Raw genomic sequence first — 16,742 nt, forward strand, 5'->3', positions numbered from 1 at the left:
ATGCCTCTGTTTGCACTCATTTGATCACCGAAATTATACCAACCTCCCAATTGCCTTTGCTCAAACACAGGAACATGTTTGTGCAAAAATTCACTGGTGGCCGGTCGGCTACAAAAAGTGGTTGTCGGCCCTTCAACTTGCCAGTCGGCTAGTTTAAGTGGCCGGTCGGCTACTCTAAGTGGCCGGTTGGCCACCCTCTTTTCCAGACTTCTGCTTTTGCTGCAACAGAGAGCAATAAAGGCAAAGTAATGCATTTTTCAAGGAATGTGTGTATTGCCACCCTCCTTATCATTTCTCTGGCTCAAAGGAGTGTAGCACTTGGCTCTCAAGCCACCAATCAAGCATTTTTAATGCATGATGATTAGAAAACCAAGCTTGTGCAAGCTTAATGAATGCAAAAATAAGACTCAAAAGACCTCCACCCTATCACGCATGATCAAGGGTGTCGGTGACCAAAAAAAGTGGCACGTTTCATCATTTTGAGTATGAAATGTCCCATTTTTTTCGTGTTTAGATTAACGTCCGATCCAAACACATGCAATGTAATACAACATGCTTATCTTGCTCAAGTTTTACTTGTCATGTTTTGTTTACACATTTTACATTATCGATTAGCCCTTGAACCGATTAAGTCCAAAGTGAAAGTCCTTTAATTGGAAAGAGGGCCTAAGCCACAAGTGCCTTAAGCATGAAAGATGCATCATGCTGTTGGTTAGTAGAGACCCTAAAGGGAGGATTAAAACCATTAGGCATGAGAGCCTCAATTCCACACTCAAGCCAACAAGGGGCTCAAGGCCACTTTCAAAACAAATTAAAAAGTAAAGAATAGAGGGAGGTTGCAAACATTTCAGTGCTGATATGGCATGCAAAAAGATACTAAATCATGCAAACAACACATGCACAACATGTTAAAGAGCCAAAAGCACCAAACTAGTGAAGATCACAACACCATAAGCATGCAACACAAAGCTCAATTGACCAAACCAGCTCTGGATAGAGTTAAAACATGCCAAAACAGTGGCTAAAACATGCTGAAATTGAGGCACAAAATGCTAAGAAAACATGCTCACATGTTAACTTGCAAATGAGACTCAAAGCACAACTCCTAAAAGCAATGAAAGAGTGAAATACATGAGCACATGACAGAGGTTATGATCCTGAAATTACATGCAAAACGGTGCTATAACATGCAAACAACTCAAACACTTCATGCTCAAAGCCTCAAAACATTGGACTAGTGAAGACCGTTACACTATAGCCATACAATACAAAGCTCACAAGGGACAAACACTTCAAAACAATCCTAAAATAGCTTAAATGAAGTTCTAAAACATGCTTGAAGTAGGCTAGAAAGAGCTAGAATGAGAGGCTAATACATAGCACAAACTGAACTAGTAAGCATAATTGCACTACAGGCATACAAAGCAAGCACCAAGTGTGTGACACCCCTGTTCCGTAGTATGTTAATTAGTCCTTAACATGATGTGATTATGTATTTTGATATGATTTTGTGTTCCACTATGTGAAAATATGTGGTTTGAAATTTTATCTGTTCATCGTAGGAATATCTGTTTGAGTAGTCTGTTTTGGAAATTTAATTGAGGGCCTTATCGGCCACGGAACCCGAAATTGATTACGCCATTGTGGTTGGCATAATTTTTAGGGCCTACGGTGAAATTTAATTGAAATTTGATTCTGGTCAATTTAAACTGATTAAATTGAGAAATTAAGTACCCCATTATTTTATATTAAAATATTTGTTAGTGGGGCTTGTTGTATATTTGTATTGCACTCTCCTTTAGCTCTCTTAAAACTCAAAATCTGAGTTAGACAATTGAGAGTGAGAGAGAGGCCGGCCATGGAGAGAAAAAGGGAGAGATTTGTGTAATTTGGGCTCAAGACTTGGGAATTTGAAGATCTAGCTCAAGATTTGGCTAGGGCTTGAGTGTTGAAGCTCTTAGGTAAGTGATTTCATGAAATCTTACTTGTAATTTGTAAGTTCAAGGGTTGTTTGTGATCAAGAACATGTAATGAGTTGATTTTTGTTGAGATTGAAGTCTTAGAACTCATGCATGTAAGAAATTACTTTGAATTTGCATGTTTGAGCTTGAAACACATGATTCATGTGGAGTTTTGGGTAAAGCTCATATTGTAGTCACCATTTGTACCATCTAAGTTGAGAATGATGAGCATCTCCCACATGCATGTACAAATCATGGGAGTATAAGTCTTGAATGTTGAATTTGAGCATGTTGATGATGGGTTTGAGACAATTTGGGACATGCATGTAGTTAATTCATGTAATTGAGCTTCCTAATGTTGTAATCTGCATTAGTAGCATGTTAGCATGTGTAAATGTGTAATTTGAACCATTGCATGCAAGAAATGTAGATAGAAAACTGATTTGGAGCTCAAGAACACGATCTGGGAAACCCAGATTTTTGAGGTCCGCTCGAGCGGGGTAATGGCCGCTCGAGCGGGAAAATCGTGCTCCCAGCATTTTTGCAGAGTTGGATGCCCGCTCGAGCAGGACATTTCACGCTCGAGCGTGGATTTTTGTAGACGGACCTTCAGCTCGAGCGCATCTTTTGTGCAACCAGTACCTTGCAGGCCTTAAGGGTCCGCTCGAGCGGAGAATCTTACGCTCGAGCGGGGACCCTGTTTCCTGGAATTTTGTTCATGCATTTTGTGATTCGTTTTCCGTTCTCTTTCACTTGTAAGCACTCCTAGGCATGTGTTAAGCATTGTAAATGAGTTAATGAGATAAGAACAAAGCCTAAAGAGGAATATGTGAATTAAAGAACGGATTGAACTGTTAGTGACCCTTTTGTATTCATGAAATGTGTAGGGTCAAGCTCCAGGGCGCATCCACAAGCCGATCACTGTGAGTAATATCAATATTTGAAAACTTGTCAATGTCCAATTGTTATTCCCCTATAAATATTATGAGTTGTTAATTGGGATTGTGGACATAAGTTTGACATGAATGAATGGGCCAAAGGCCGTTTGACATGAATGAATGGGCCAAAGGCCGTTTGACATGAATGAATGGGCCAAAGGCCGTTTGACATGAATGAATGGGCCAAAGGCCGTTTGACATGAATGAATGGGCCAAAGGCCGTTTGACATGAATGAATGGGCCAAAGGCCGTTTGACATGAATGAATGGGCCAAAGGCCGTTTGACATGAATGAATGGGCCGAAGGCCGTTTTGCCATGAATGGAAACCCGGATGGGCCAAAGGCCAGAATGTTTGGAACTACAGTTACTTGACTTGCATTTCGTATAGTTATATATATATTTTGCCGTTAAACAGAAGTATGAATTGGGCCCAAGGCCGTTTGGAGCATGTTGATCTACATATTGTTATGTAACTGTTATATTTGATATTATTCACTGGGCTATCGCTCACGCTCATTCATGTATTTGTAGGTGAGCCAAGGGAAGTCCAAACCCAGCCCCAGTGAAGTCTGCTAGGAACAACAGGAGTTTTGGGAGAGTCAGCCTTGTGCCTCGCGCATGAGACCATCCTTGCCCTTTCACTATGTACCTATGTTTTGTCTTGTTGGCAAGGACCCAGTGCATGTCTGTACATAGTCTGTTATAGGTTGACTCGTTTTGGACGATCCTGTCTGTAATGAATTTTGTGAAGCTGTACTTTTGATGTGAGTTATTAACGTATCTGAGTATGGTTTGTTTGATGTGCATATAAGCACGGCTCTATGGACAAAGTTTTTAATTTTGCTTCCGTTTGGCCCCCATTAACTCTGTTAAAATACGTTTAGAACAGTTTGAGGCCGTAGGTAATCTCATGATTACTGGCCGGTTACGTCCTTAACCCACGGGGGCGGGTTCGGGTCGTGACAGAGTGACTTAACCAGCCCCAAACAGAGACAAAACAAGTCAAAAAAGTAGCAAAAACATGCTAAGATCAAGTCACAAAATGGTAGAAAAACATGCTCACATGTTAGGCTATCTACACTTACAAACAAGACACAAGGAGAGGAGGCTACCCCCTCCTATTTTTGGGCTTCAAAACAGAATTTTTGCCACTGAAAATCCCCTAGAATTTAGGGGTTAAAAGGCCAACAAAGGGTTGTTTCAAAAGCTTTGAAAGATGGCACAACAACTTAGCAAGCAAGCTACAAGAAGGGTGGACCACCCCTAACTCCAAAATAGCCTCAAACCACCATTTTTAGGCCTCAAAAATAGAGGTTTTTGTAGTTGAAAACCAGGCCAAAAACAGTTTGCAAAGGTGGCAAAACAAGTGTGCAAAATAAGCTTAACGAAGGTAAGTGTTATACCTTTGAAACAAAGCACAACTTAGGCACAAATTTGAGCTTAAAACACCTTCTAAAGCTCAAAGGAGGCTCCAAGAGAGCTTCAAGCAACCCCAGTCCAAAGATGAGCCACTTTGGTTAAGGGTTGATATGTTAAATTTTGATATATGCAAGCTTCTAAGCACAAAAGCTCTAGAGAGAGAGGAATCTAGAGAGAGAGGATTCTAGAAAGAGAGGCTCCCAAAATATTTCATTCCTAAAAATGTTCTAACCCCTAAAACCACAAAGAAGGCTCTCTATATATAGACAAATGCAAGCTCAGGTCAAAATATCTGAATACAGGACAGCTGGAGCAATGTGAAAATAGCTGGAGGGGAATATCTACAAAATATCTGAGTTTGGGACATTAGTGACCGGCTGACCGACCACCCCTGGTGGCCGACAGCCCACATTTGTGGCAGACAGCAAAAATATGCTCCTAGGTCCAACTTCAAATAGGCATATCTCCTTCATCTGGACTCCTTTTCAGGTCATTCTTGTGTCCAAATCAAAGCCCCAAAAGTAAGCTTTCCAATGGTGGCAGCCTCACATCAAAATTCCAAGTGTGAAAAATGTTATGCTCATTTTAGTGAAGACTACTTAGTTTCGGTTTAACCGGATTCATGCCTAACTTCTCCTCAGCTAGTTTTCTTCCCTCCTCTTCTCTTTTCTTCAACCCCAAACCCCTAAATAAGGTGTTTTGAAAGATTTTTTTAGAGATTTCACCTCACTTTCATTCATTTTCACTTTGTCCTTGCTCGATTTACTGAAAAGCACAACATTTAACGAAATACAAGTCTCCGAACATCGTAGAATCATTTTCAAAAACTATTTTGAAAGAGAGGGTTTTAAGGTCTAAAATCATTCTGGTCAAAATGGTTTTGGTCCACAAATGGGGTGTCAGGTTTGGGATTTGAAGCTCCTCTTGCCGAAGAAATTGAACCTTTGCACTGCACAACTTTCATCACCAAGTAATCAATTAGTGGCACCCATGTCTTAAGGGCGGTAAAAAATGGGGTGTCTACACACACCAATCCTTCGCAGGAAAACTGCAATCTTCAATCTTCCTCTCCAAGCCAGCCAACAAAGGAATTGGGCTTTTGGTGGAACCAGCTCATTCCGGAGCAGACTGGTGCTCATCATAGGAATGCTAGGCACATACACTCTCAAAAGGGAGGCTACACTAAACTGTTATGATGGACACGGCAGCCATTTCAAACAGTCCTCGCACGCTATTGCCCCCAACTCAACCTGGCTCATAAGTGATACCAATCTAGCTAGTTCCTCAGTCTCCTATGCAAATAATGATCTCCGAAAATTCAGATTCCATTCCCCTGATGCACTTCTTCTTTCCAATAACACTCCCAAGGATATCTCCTTCTCTGTTGACAAACTATAAAGCCTCAGAAACTCCAACCTAAGGCATTGTTGCCCAATCCATTGATCAATCCAAAATGAATCATGAGCCCATTTCCCACCACGAGTTTTGAATTGTGAAGAAAAATGCTTAACAAATGAGGGTTGGCTTGGCCAACACTTAAAATCCCACCCCATATTCTAGAAATAGAATCTGCAGAACAAGAAAATGGTGCCCATCTTCCTCCACTAAACTGATATCTACTACACAGTACTCTTTTCCACAAGGAATTATCTTCAATGCCAAATCTCCACCACCATTTAGCTAATAGACAGTCATTTACATCATTTAACTTCCTAATCCCCAATCCTCCATGTTGTTTGCTAATAGTGATCTCCTTCCATTTGACCATATGGATCTTTTTCCTTGACTCAGACCCTCCCCGAAGAAAGGCTGCTCGTAGACGGTCAATGGTCATGATCACATACTGAGGCATCTTGAAAATGGATAAGTAATACACATGGAGACTAAACAATAAAGACTTTGTAAGAGTTAGTCGACCCCCAAAGGATAGAAGTTTCCTTTTCCAGGATGCTAACTTAGCCCTCACCCTGTCAATCACTAGTTTCCAAGTTTTCTTTAATCTTGGACTAGCCCCAAGAGGCAAGCCAAGACATGAGAAAGGAATGCTTTGAGTTTTACAATTAAGCCTACTAACACACTCCATAACCACTTGCGTAGGAACCCTAACTCCACACACAAAGCTTTTGTGGAAGTTTATTTTCAACCTTGAGACTAACTGGAAGCATCTTAGGACTCTCTTGATTACCAATACCTCCACCATATCCGCCTTGCAAAAGATTATCGTATCATCAGTGAACTATAAATGTGATACAGTCAAACTTGACCCATTTTGAGCTAAAACTGCTCCTGAGATTAAACCTGCTGAGCATGCCCTTTGTAATAGCATATTCAGTCCCTCAGCTACAATGTTAAAAAGGAAAGATGGTAGGGGATCCCCCTGTCTGAGCCCTTTTTCGGGAGTGAATTCAGACGTTGGAGACCCATTAACAAGAACTCAGATTCTAGACAAACACAAACACTCATGTATCCATTTTCTCCATTTAATTCCAAAGGCAAACCTACTCATCATATCCAACAAACAATCCTAGTTAACAGAATCATACGCTTTTTCAAAGTCTAACTTTAATGTCAACCCCATCTGCCCACTCTTCTTCCACCAGTCAACCACTTCGTTGGCTATCAAAATCCCATCCAAGAGGTTTTGCCCCCCTAAGAAAGTAGATTGTGCCTCCCCAATAACTCTAGGCATCACTTTCCTCAGTCTATTAGTGAGTATTTTAGCTAGGATTTTATACAGTGACCCAATGACACTTATTGGTCTATAATCCGAAATAGTAACTGGACCATCAATCTTGGGAATTAGTGTGATGAAAGAACTATTCACACCACGAACCGACTTCCCATTCACATAAAACTCGTTGAAAAACTGAAGAACGTCATCCTTAAAAACCTTCCAGCACTTCTGAAAACACATCAAGTTGAACCCATCCGGGCCAGGAGATTTGTTTCCATCGTAACACTTGACAGTAACCCATACCTCCTCCTCGGTAAAGCTAGCTTCAAGACTCTCTGTTATGCAATCATTGCCAATAGATTGAAACTGGCCAAGAATCTTTGGCCTAATCTTCCACTGCTTGGAGAAGACTTCCTTAAAGTGTGCAAAAACCTCCTATTTCACCCCTTGAGGATCCTCAACCACAACATCTCCCACCGATATCGAGTTTAACAAATTCCTATTTTGCCTGCTGGACACCACAATGTGGAAAAACCTCATATTTTTATCTCCCTTCATACTCCAGTCCAATCTGGACTTCTAGAGCCAAATCCATTCTTCTTTTTTGTACAAAGACCAAACTAGTTTCCTAAGCTCACACCTCCTTCCAGCTTCAGTTTCAGACAACTCCCTAGATTCAGCCATCAAGTTAAGATTCTGCAGTTCATTTTCAGCTAACTTGACAGAATATGAGACATTTCCAAATTCCTCAATCTTCCATTTCTTTAAAGTCCATCTAAGGGTATGAAGCTTCACTAGAATAACATAGCCAGCCCAACCTGTGACCGCTATTGCAAGCCAGGCAGCCTTAATAACTGACAAAAACTGGGGGTGCAGAGTCTAAGCATTGATGAACCGAAACGATTTTGGACCCCAATCTCTAACATCCTCCATCAGAAGTAGAGGGCAGCGATCAGAGACCCCTCTTGGAAGACCCCATAACTTAAAATTATGCTTCTCTAACCACTCTGTTGAGAGCAACACTCTATCAATTCTGCTTCAACTACCTCTCACACTTGAATTACTCCATGTATATTGCCTACCTTGCATAGGTAAGCCAAATAGTTCCATATCCTCAATAAGATCGTTGAAATCCTTCATCCCTCTATCCCTTCTTGTGCATCCCTTTCTTTCTCCAGACTTCTAATCTCATTAAAGTCCTCCCCCCAAACACCAAGGGTGAATGAACTGTGACTTTAAATTCCGCAACAAATTCCAGACAACTCCTTTCATGGCCATGTCATTCGGAGCATAAACATTAATGAAAACACAATTAAAATTAGGAAGAAGTGTACCTGCTAGAATGATGAAGTTTCTGGTGCTGCAACAATGAGAAAGTGCAAACACACTAGGCTTCCATACGCACAAGATTCCATCGGATAAACCTTCTACGTCTACCGCCATATACTCCATGTCATCGCAAGGCCATAGAGAGTTTACTAGCTTCGTGGATACTCCTGCTTTCTTCGTCTCTTGTAAGAATAAAACATCAACTTTTCTCTCCTGAACAATACTTCTAATCTTTTTACGTTTAACCGAATTCCCAAGACCTCTAATATTCCATGATATAAGCTTGATTAAAACGGCAGTTAAACTCCCGGATCTCCATTGATGAATATTTACGTTCGAGTATCCATGCCCTTGTGTTGCTTTCCTTATATCCTCACCTTCAAGCTCGATAATTCTTCGAATTGCCACCTCTTTACTGCCCAGGAAATCAATTCCCAGAGCTTTACGCACCTTAACAGTTTCCTCTGCCTCAATTATAACCTCCTTCTCCTTGGACAGACCCTAGCCGAGTGATCTTGATTGTGACAAAACTGACGCCGCCACTCGGAACGCCAAACTTTTATGCCAGATGGCCATGGACGATGACCCTCCACCTTGTGAATCAATTCTTCTTCTTCGAACATATGTCCCTCCCTTGATCCTTCTTTTTTGGTCCGATGACTCCATGAGCCCTAAACCCCTTAATGGTCTGAGTTTGGCCCCTACTTGACATTCCACCTCTATTTCCTTTTAGCACTACAGTTTGATACTTAGGCCTAGATGGACGAGGAACAGCTTGATCATGAGCCACCCCACTAGTAAGGTATGTCTGGGCCAGTGCAAATGAGTTAGTGTTGGGCCGACTAACATCAGTAACTAAATGGGCCTTGTCCAACACAACCTCAAGATTAATCCTAGGCCCAACAACTCTATCCTCACTCAAACTTTTCATAAGCCCATGCATGGTAGCCCTCACCACCTCTTCATCTTCAATAACATTAATGCACTTTTGAATTGCCAACGGTCTACCCTCCCCTACACGGATTGTATCAACCTCAGCCATCATTGTATTTCCCATGCATGGATTTGCAATTTCCACCACAATAGAAGGATAGGAACCGTCGTCCACTCTATCACCCACACTGACCCCACAGTTGATCATCTCCTTCCCTTGAGCATCTGCCACCTCATCCTCCCCAACCACTTCATTAGTCCCATCAGCATCCACCTCAGCGTCATCATCCTCCACACTGTCACCATTCTTACCACCAAACTGCTCTAGAATATTTGAGCTATAACAGTCATGCATGGTGCACTTACATGACTCCTTTACTACTCTAGACACAATGACTTGCTCCTCACAAACTCTTACAGGATACCTCCACTCCCCACACAGAATTTGAATGCTTGTGTTAATGGAATCCATGAACTTTGTGGCAATTTTTACTTTGCCACCCGAAAATGAGGATTAATGTAATGTTTCATCATTGATCATAATTACCTCCCCCCAAATACTACCAATCCGATTAAAAGTATCTGCACTCCAACTATTAAACGGTACTCCATAGTAGCCTAGCCATACTTCCTTTTCCTGTTCAACACGATCACCTTTCTTCCATTCAGATACTAACTCGCACCATTCTTGCCAACATTCCTTGAGCAGGACATGATTGTTCTCTAGCTGTGCTCAAGAGGTGAATGATACTATGGCATTTCTCCCCCCTCCTTCCCTCATGTTAATCTCTCCTGACCCTTAGCAAGGATTGCCTTCTTAAACTCCTAGAAAGCATGATAACTCTTCAATTTCACAATTAGACTATCATATAACCAACCATTCCCCACTTCGTAAACTATAATCGCATGCTTCACCGCCTCTCGACGCTGTCCCATTTGCATGACTTCAGTGTAAGATTTATGGCCTGCGGTGCTCGGTTTGAAATTCCTTATGGGCATGGATGTATTTCTTATGGACATAAGTGTATCTCTGCCATCTTGTCGACCCTTGACTCCTTTAACACTTACTCTACCTTTGTCCCCTGTTATCATGGTTCTCTTAAACTCTACTTCCTTTACATTCAGAGCTTTATCGTCACACCACAAACCGTTAGCTTTTTGGATTGCCATAGAAGCTGCAACAGGATAGTCGTACCTAACAAAACCAAACCTTGACTTTGTAGCTTTCCTGACCTTAGTCGGAATAAACACATCACATACAACCCCAAACTTTTCAAATAAAGAATGTAAGTCCTTTGGATTCATAAACCATGGAAGATTATCAACGAAAATTGCATGGATCTCATTGCTCCCTGCTTCTTCTCCCTTTCCCTGTTGCACTCGTAGTCGTTGCCTATTCAACATTGGTTGCTAGCCACCTCTCCTAGGTGTAACCTTCTCGGCCATTTTTAGCCTTTCAAGCCATTTAACATAACTATTAATTGTAATAATTGCATTTTTTATTGCTATTACATAATCATCATACTGACTCATAGCTTTTTTAATAATCAAATTTAAAATATAGGCATGACAACAAATATGAAATAAAGTATCACTAAGATGTAATGGTAAAGTTAATTTAAGAAAAAATATAGTTTGATTATAATGTATTGCATTATCTAAACTAATTGTAAATATTTTATTTTGTAAAGCTCACTTAGATAATTCATTTTTTATTATTCTCCCAAGTGACTGATCATTATATGCAAATTCAACTAATTTAAATGAAATTATTCGTTTATTCAATTTCCAATCATTATCTATATAATGTGCAATAATGCATTGATATTCTAATCATTGCCTTGACTTTCACATATCAGATGTTAAATAAATTCTTTTATTTAAAATTTTAAAAAATATTAAATAATTCAATTTTTACCTCTTGATAATTCATTAATACTATGTTTCTAGTCTAATTGCTTTTGAAAAATCTTGATATTAAGGTGTATAAACTCCTTGAACTAATTTAGAAAAATCACAACATTCACTCATACTGAAAGGGTGGCTGATAATTTATTTAAAATTTCTAACATTTTTTTATTTTTGATTGATTGATCAGTAACATTTAAGACTTTTGTGTTGGCTGATGAGAAATAAAAGAAATTACCGAAAAACCTCTCCAACTTTTGACAATTGATATTTCGTTAGCACACTTTAATCCTGTACCCAATAATTATATGCTTGACTTATATTTATATTGTAAAAAATTATATTTATCGTTTATTATTGTAAAATAAACGTGATTCAAATATATAGGTCATATTTGGTTTCCTCTTTAGAAACTTATTTCAAATTTTTTTTCTAAAAAACATAAAATTTGTTTTGTAAAAAAATGAAAAAATTAAAAGCACTTATCATTTTTATATAGTTTTATCTTTTTAGAGAAAAGAAATAATTTAAAAAATTCAAAAATATATTTTTAATATTTATTCAAATTAGTTTCTATTATTTCAAAACAAATTCAAAAAATAGTTTCTGAAATTCAAAACAAACAGGGCAATGTCAACTCCAAAATAGACTCATCATACCCAAACGCTCTCTTGAATTAAAATTTAAACCTTTTTTTTTAACTAGATCCAAAAAGGGAGAATAATGCTTTAGGAGAAAGGGCACAACATGGGAGCTTCTATTTCCACATGCCATTTCCTCTTTCTTTAAACAGTTAATGACATTTTATTTTATTACAATTTTGTCCTAAAATAAAATTATCAAAATGTCCTTATCTTCTCCACCAAAATCCAACTTCCTAAACATAACCCTAGTCGCCAACACCACGAACCACCATTGCTGCAACTTTGCCACCGCAATATCCCCATTACCACGAACTTCCCATCATTGCAAAGTCTGTCCGCAGCCCCTCTTTGGCACCCTCGCAACCACCACGCTTCATGTTGTCAAAATGATAGTTGTAGCCCCTCTCACTTTCTATGAAACCCTAGCCACCACGATTTCTCTCTTTAAAACCCTAGTCGCCGACAATCTCTCTTTATTTCAAAACCCTAGTCGTGTGATCTCTTACTCTATGAATGTCTCTATATCGTGGCCGTCAGAGTGTGGAAAGGGTTGGTGTGTTACAGGTAAGGGAGTTGCAAGCAGTAAGGGTCGCGGGGAGGGAATCGAAAAGGACTAGGTAGGGGTGGAGGTGTGAAGGAAATGATGGGAGAGGGTGTGAGAAGGTTGAGAAGGGCCACTGGAGATGGTAGTAGCAGTGGAGGTGAGATAGAAGGCTCGTGATGGTGGCTGAAGTTTGCAATGGTTCATGGCTATAGTAGTAGTGGCGATTGGTGTAATATTTCGTATTCCTTGGACTAGTAGGATTTCTTTTGACTCTCTTATTATTCTTGAAGCCTCTTTGATTGATATTAGAGTATCGATTGGGGTGATATAATAATGATAAAGTAGGATTGAACCAAAAATATTGATTCAAATAATTGTCCTATGATTAGTCTTCATTTTCTCTTTCCATACTTATAATCTGGATATGAGGTTAGAACCATTGGAAAATTTGTTTCCGGGGCTTCAATTTGGACACAAGAACGACCTAAAACAGAGTTCAGACGAGGGAGTTATGCTCGTTTGAAATTTGAGTACCTATGTTACAAGCAAGTCCACTCAAGCTAACTTTGACCGTTCATGCGGTATGTTCAAAGTCAGGCACTTTAAAGCTACTTTTTGGCCCAATCTTTTCATTCTTTCTTCCTCTCTTCTCTTCCTCTCCTCCATACCCGAAACCCTAGACCTCCAAACCTTGATTTCATAGATTTTTCACCAAGAATCCACCATAGATCTTACATTAAAGATGAAGAACAACTGAAGATCAATATTTTGACCAATTGGATTTTGGATTTTTTGAAGGAATCTTCTTGATCTAGCTTCTTTACGTTTATCTTTGAGGTAGGCTTACTTTTAATCTTGTATCTCTTTATTTTGAGGATGTTTATGTGATGCTATTATGACATTGATGCTATAATTTAATATTTGAGTTTGCAAAATTGGGTTTTGTTTCAAAAATGAAATTTTCTCTACATTTTCTTATGATTTCTATTAATGGCTACGGATTATGAAGATTTTAGTTGGGAAATAACATTTAACATGATTTAGGGGTAAAAGCCCCAAATTTATGAAAACACTAGTTGTAAAATTTGGAGAAAAGGTGAGATTTTTTTTAATTCTTTAAAATTGATGAATAGATTATGATATTTTGAATATGTATTGATTAAGACTTGTGAAATTGGAACCTCTTGAGATTTTTCTTGAATTATGAATATTGTTCCTCATTACTTCATTAAATTACCTGAATGATGTACATTACCCTTTACCTAAAGAATGTATGAATACTTGAAAATCTTGGAAAGATTGTTTAAGGGGGTGGTAAATAGAATATGAGTCCAGGTAGGGAGTCGATTTTTGGAAAGAGTTGTGTGTGTTGTTGGTACCCGTGCGGAGGAAATTTTAGGTGCCCAATTACCTTGTCTTGAGCCTATCGCCGGACGAATGTGGGAAATTGTTTTTGGGCGTCCACTGGTCTTGCTGTATTGTAGTCAGTAAAAGTAAAAAAACGGATGATTTTTGGTGCCCATTCCTTGCCGTATTAATAGCCAGCAAATGTGGGGATATTTTGCATGTAAACCTATGTGTATATATTTTTTTGGACTCTCTTTAGGGACTTTATGGCGTATTTACCCGCCGATGTTGAATTGTGAAATTGTGGAAACTATGAATTCATGTATTCTTTCTTAAATTAATACTATGAATTGAATTAAATATGTTTGGTTTTGATACTGCTATATGGATTTTTGAATAACTAGATACTTTGTTAAAAGTACTTTTACTGGGCATCTAGCTCACTCCTATCTAACAATTTTTGGAATCGGTGATGTGCAACCACCCTTAGGACAAGGAGGGGGACTATTTCGTTTTGTTAGGGCATGAAGGCTCATGGATGTGTTATGTGGAAGCTCCGAGCATATGTGTTTTGGGACTGTGTGTCCATTTTGTTGTAGCTGGGTCTTGCCTTGATATTTTTACGTCATTAAGGCATTATTATTTTTATCCTTTAGCTTCTTAAACTATATTAATGTTGTTATAACTAAGACAAGAATCTGGAAATTTGCAATATTTGATATGTAGTTCAATGGAAAAGAGGGCCTTTGGGATTAATGTTGTTGTTTGGCATGGTAAGATTTCAGATTAATCATGTTATGAGTATGTTTTAATTTAATTGATTTGGAGGTGTTACAACTTGGCATCAAAGCTAACCAGGCTTGAATACCTTGGGCTCGTGGGAAGTGACGTTTTGTCACAATAGGTTTACTAGGCTAGGATGAGACGCTTACGTTCTTTGCATGCTTTATGTGTTTATGTGGCTATGTAGGTATGGGTTAGGCTTCTAGGATATGACCAACATCCATTGCATTCATCTTAATCCTTTTGGAAAGGCACCTAATCATTGTTTTTTTCGACTAGGAGGTCCTTGAGGGTCTAGTTGGTATCTTAGCAGAGTAACTCATATGTGCTCTATGTGACTATGTGCTTGCGTAGTTTTCCTTATGTGGTATAGATATCTGTATAGGTTTATGTTTAACTTATGTGCGACGTGTGGGAACTCATGCGGAGTATTAAACTGTGAGCTAATTTTGTCTCTACCTTGAAAATGTCTCTCCCTAGGTAAAGTGGTAGGATAGACTAATAGGACTAGACAGATGGGTCAAGATGTTTTAGAATTGGTGTTGAATCATAAGCTAAATGATTTTTTAGAATTATGGGTGTAAGTGTGACCTTCAAATGGTAACTATGATGCATAGTAAATGGTTTGTTAGTATGAGGAGTAATTATCTCTGAAGTCTTAAATCAAATTATGGAAGTGGGCTAGATGAAGAACCTTGGAAGTATAGTAAGTTAGAAATTAAACTTGTTGTAGTAGTATGGTTTGGTTGAGACCTAAATGATGATCAGAGTGTCGTAAGAGGAAATATTTTGAAGTGTAAATTTTCTTACAATAGCCAAAGTTAAGTTAGGTTGATTTACTTGCTTGATTGACCACTTGTGAGGTTAGTGCTGGGATAGGCCAATTATTTTGGTATGTATTTGGGGAATAAACGTGGTCTTGGCATGTTAGAAATTGTATAGTGTAGCAAGGGATGTATTTCTTAGAGAGTTTGTTTTATTCAGAATTTTGTTGTAAATTATAAGTGAATGAACTAGGTAAAGAATTTTGGAATAGACTGGGATGAGATTAAATTTGATTGGGATTGCGCCATTTGGTGGAATTTTTTGTTGGAAAAATGATTTTTTTGTGACTTTAATTTGAAATTAAATTAGGTTCTAACCACCGGTCCTTACACCACAAAAAGAATGAAAAAAAACCCATCAAGAATTGAATGAAAATTTGTCTCATAAAGTTGGCCTCATGAATGAGGTATTGGGAATAGTGTATTACCACCTAACCCACATTGATTGTAGAGGAATGTATTAATGGGCATTTAAATTCCACGTTTCGGATAAGGGCATGAGCCCTTTGGGGCATCCAAATTTTGTGGAGGAAGAGAGTTATGGATGCTTCAAGGATAGGTTTGGGCCAAAACTATGGTCCAAGTTGGTTCTACAAAAACTGCCACATGCACGCGCCGTCCGCCCGGGCCGGACCGGGCCGGGTCCATGGGTCATGGATCGTAGATAGTGGATCTTGGGACTTGGGCTTGGGCTTAGGCTTGAAGCTTAAGGCTTACAGGAATGGGTTAGGTTTGGGCAACGTCGAATTGGTGACCCACCAACCTAATCTTTTTTGGACCAAGTCTATGTGGTGGCCGCAGATATACACATATGTCTGTATTGGTTATAACCTCTACACTTAAGATGGTGATTTACATCATCAATTTTCCTTGCATTGGTGTTTCAGTTTTGTAGAATTGAATTCTGCATTTGTTGCAGGAAGGCTTCTCCTCTCTCCCCCTTTGTGTATAAAAGAATACCAACTTCTTTGGGTGTCAACATAGAAATTCTTTGCTCTCATATTATAGTCTGTCTGCTCCTATAGTATTATAAATCTTCCTATGTGAGAGAGTACTATCATTGTCAGCTTGTCGGAGCTAAACATAAGGTGCTTCTACATTAGAGGGTTCTAACCATCGTATCTTTGAAAACAGACGCTAACATACCTCAAGCACCCACGATGAGGTGACGAATCTATTTTAAAGAGACTGTGGTATCACACAGGCTTCGATTCATATTCTTTTCTTGTTTTGTCTTGTTATGAATTTGTTCGTTTTATTTAAATGTATAATTTGTACAACAATATTAAAATAGATTCCATGTTTCCCATGAAATTAAACACATAAATTCATATGCAATTTGCAATAGATTATATATATTCGGTACTGGTGGAAATGGTGCATCTGTACAATCACTATTCATGATCACAAATTCTAAGTTGTGGCTTTTGTTGCTAC

Source organism: Camellia sinensis, chromosome 7 (assembly GCF_055761805.1).
Source record: "Camellia sinensis isolate YWXY chromosome 7, ASM5576180v1, whole genome shotgun sequence".
NCBI classification, from domain to species: Eukaryota; Viridiplantae; Streptophyta; class Magnoliopsida; order Ericales; family Theaceae; genus Camellia; species Camellia sinensis.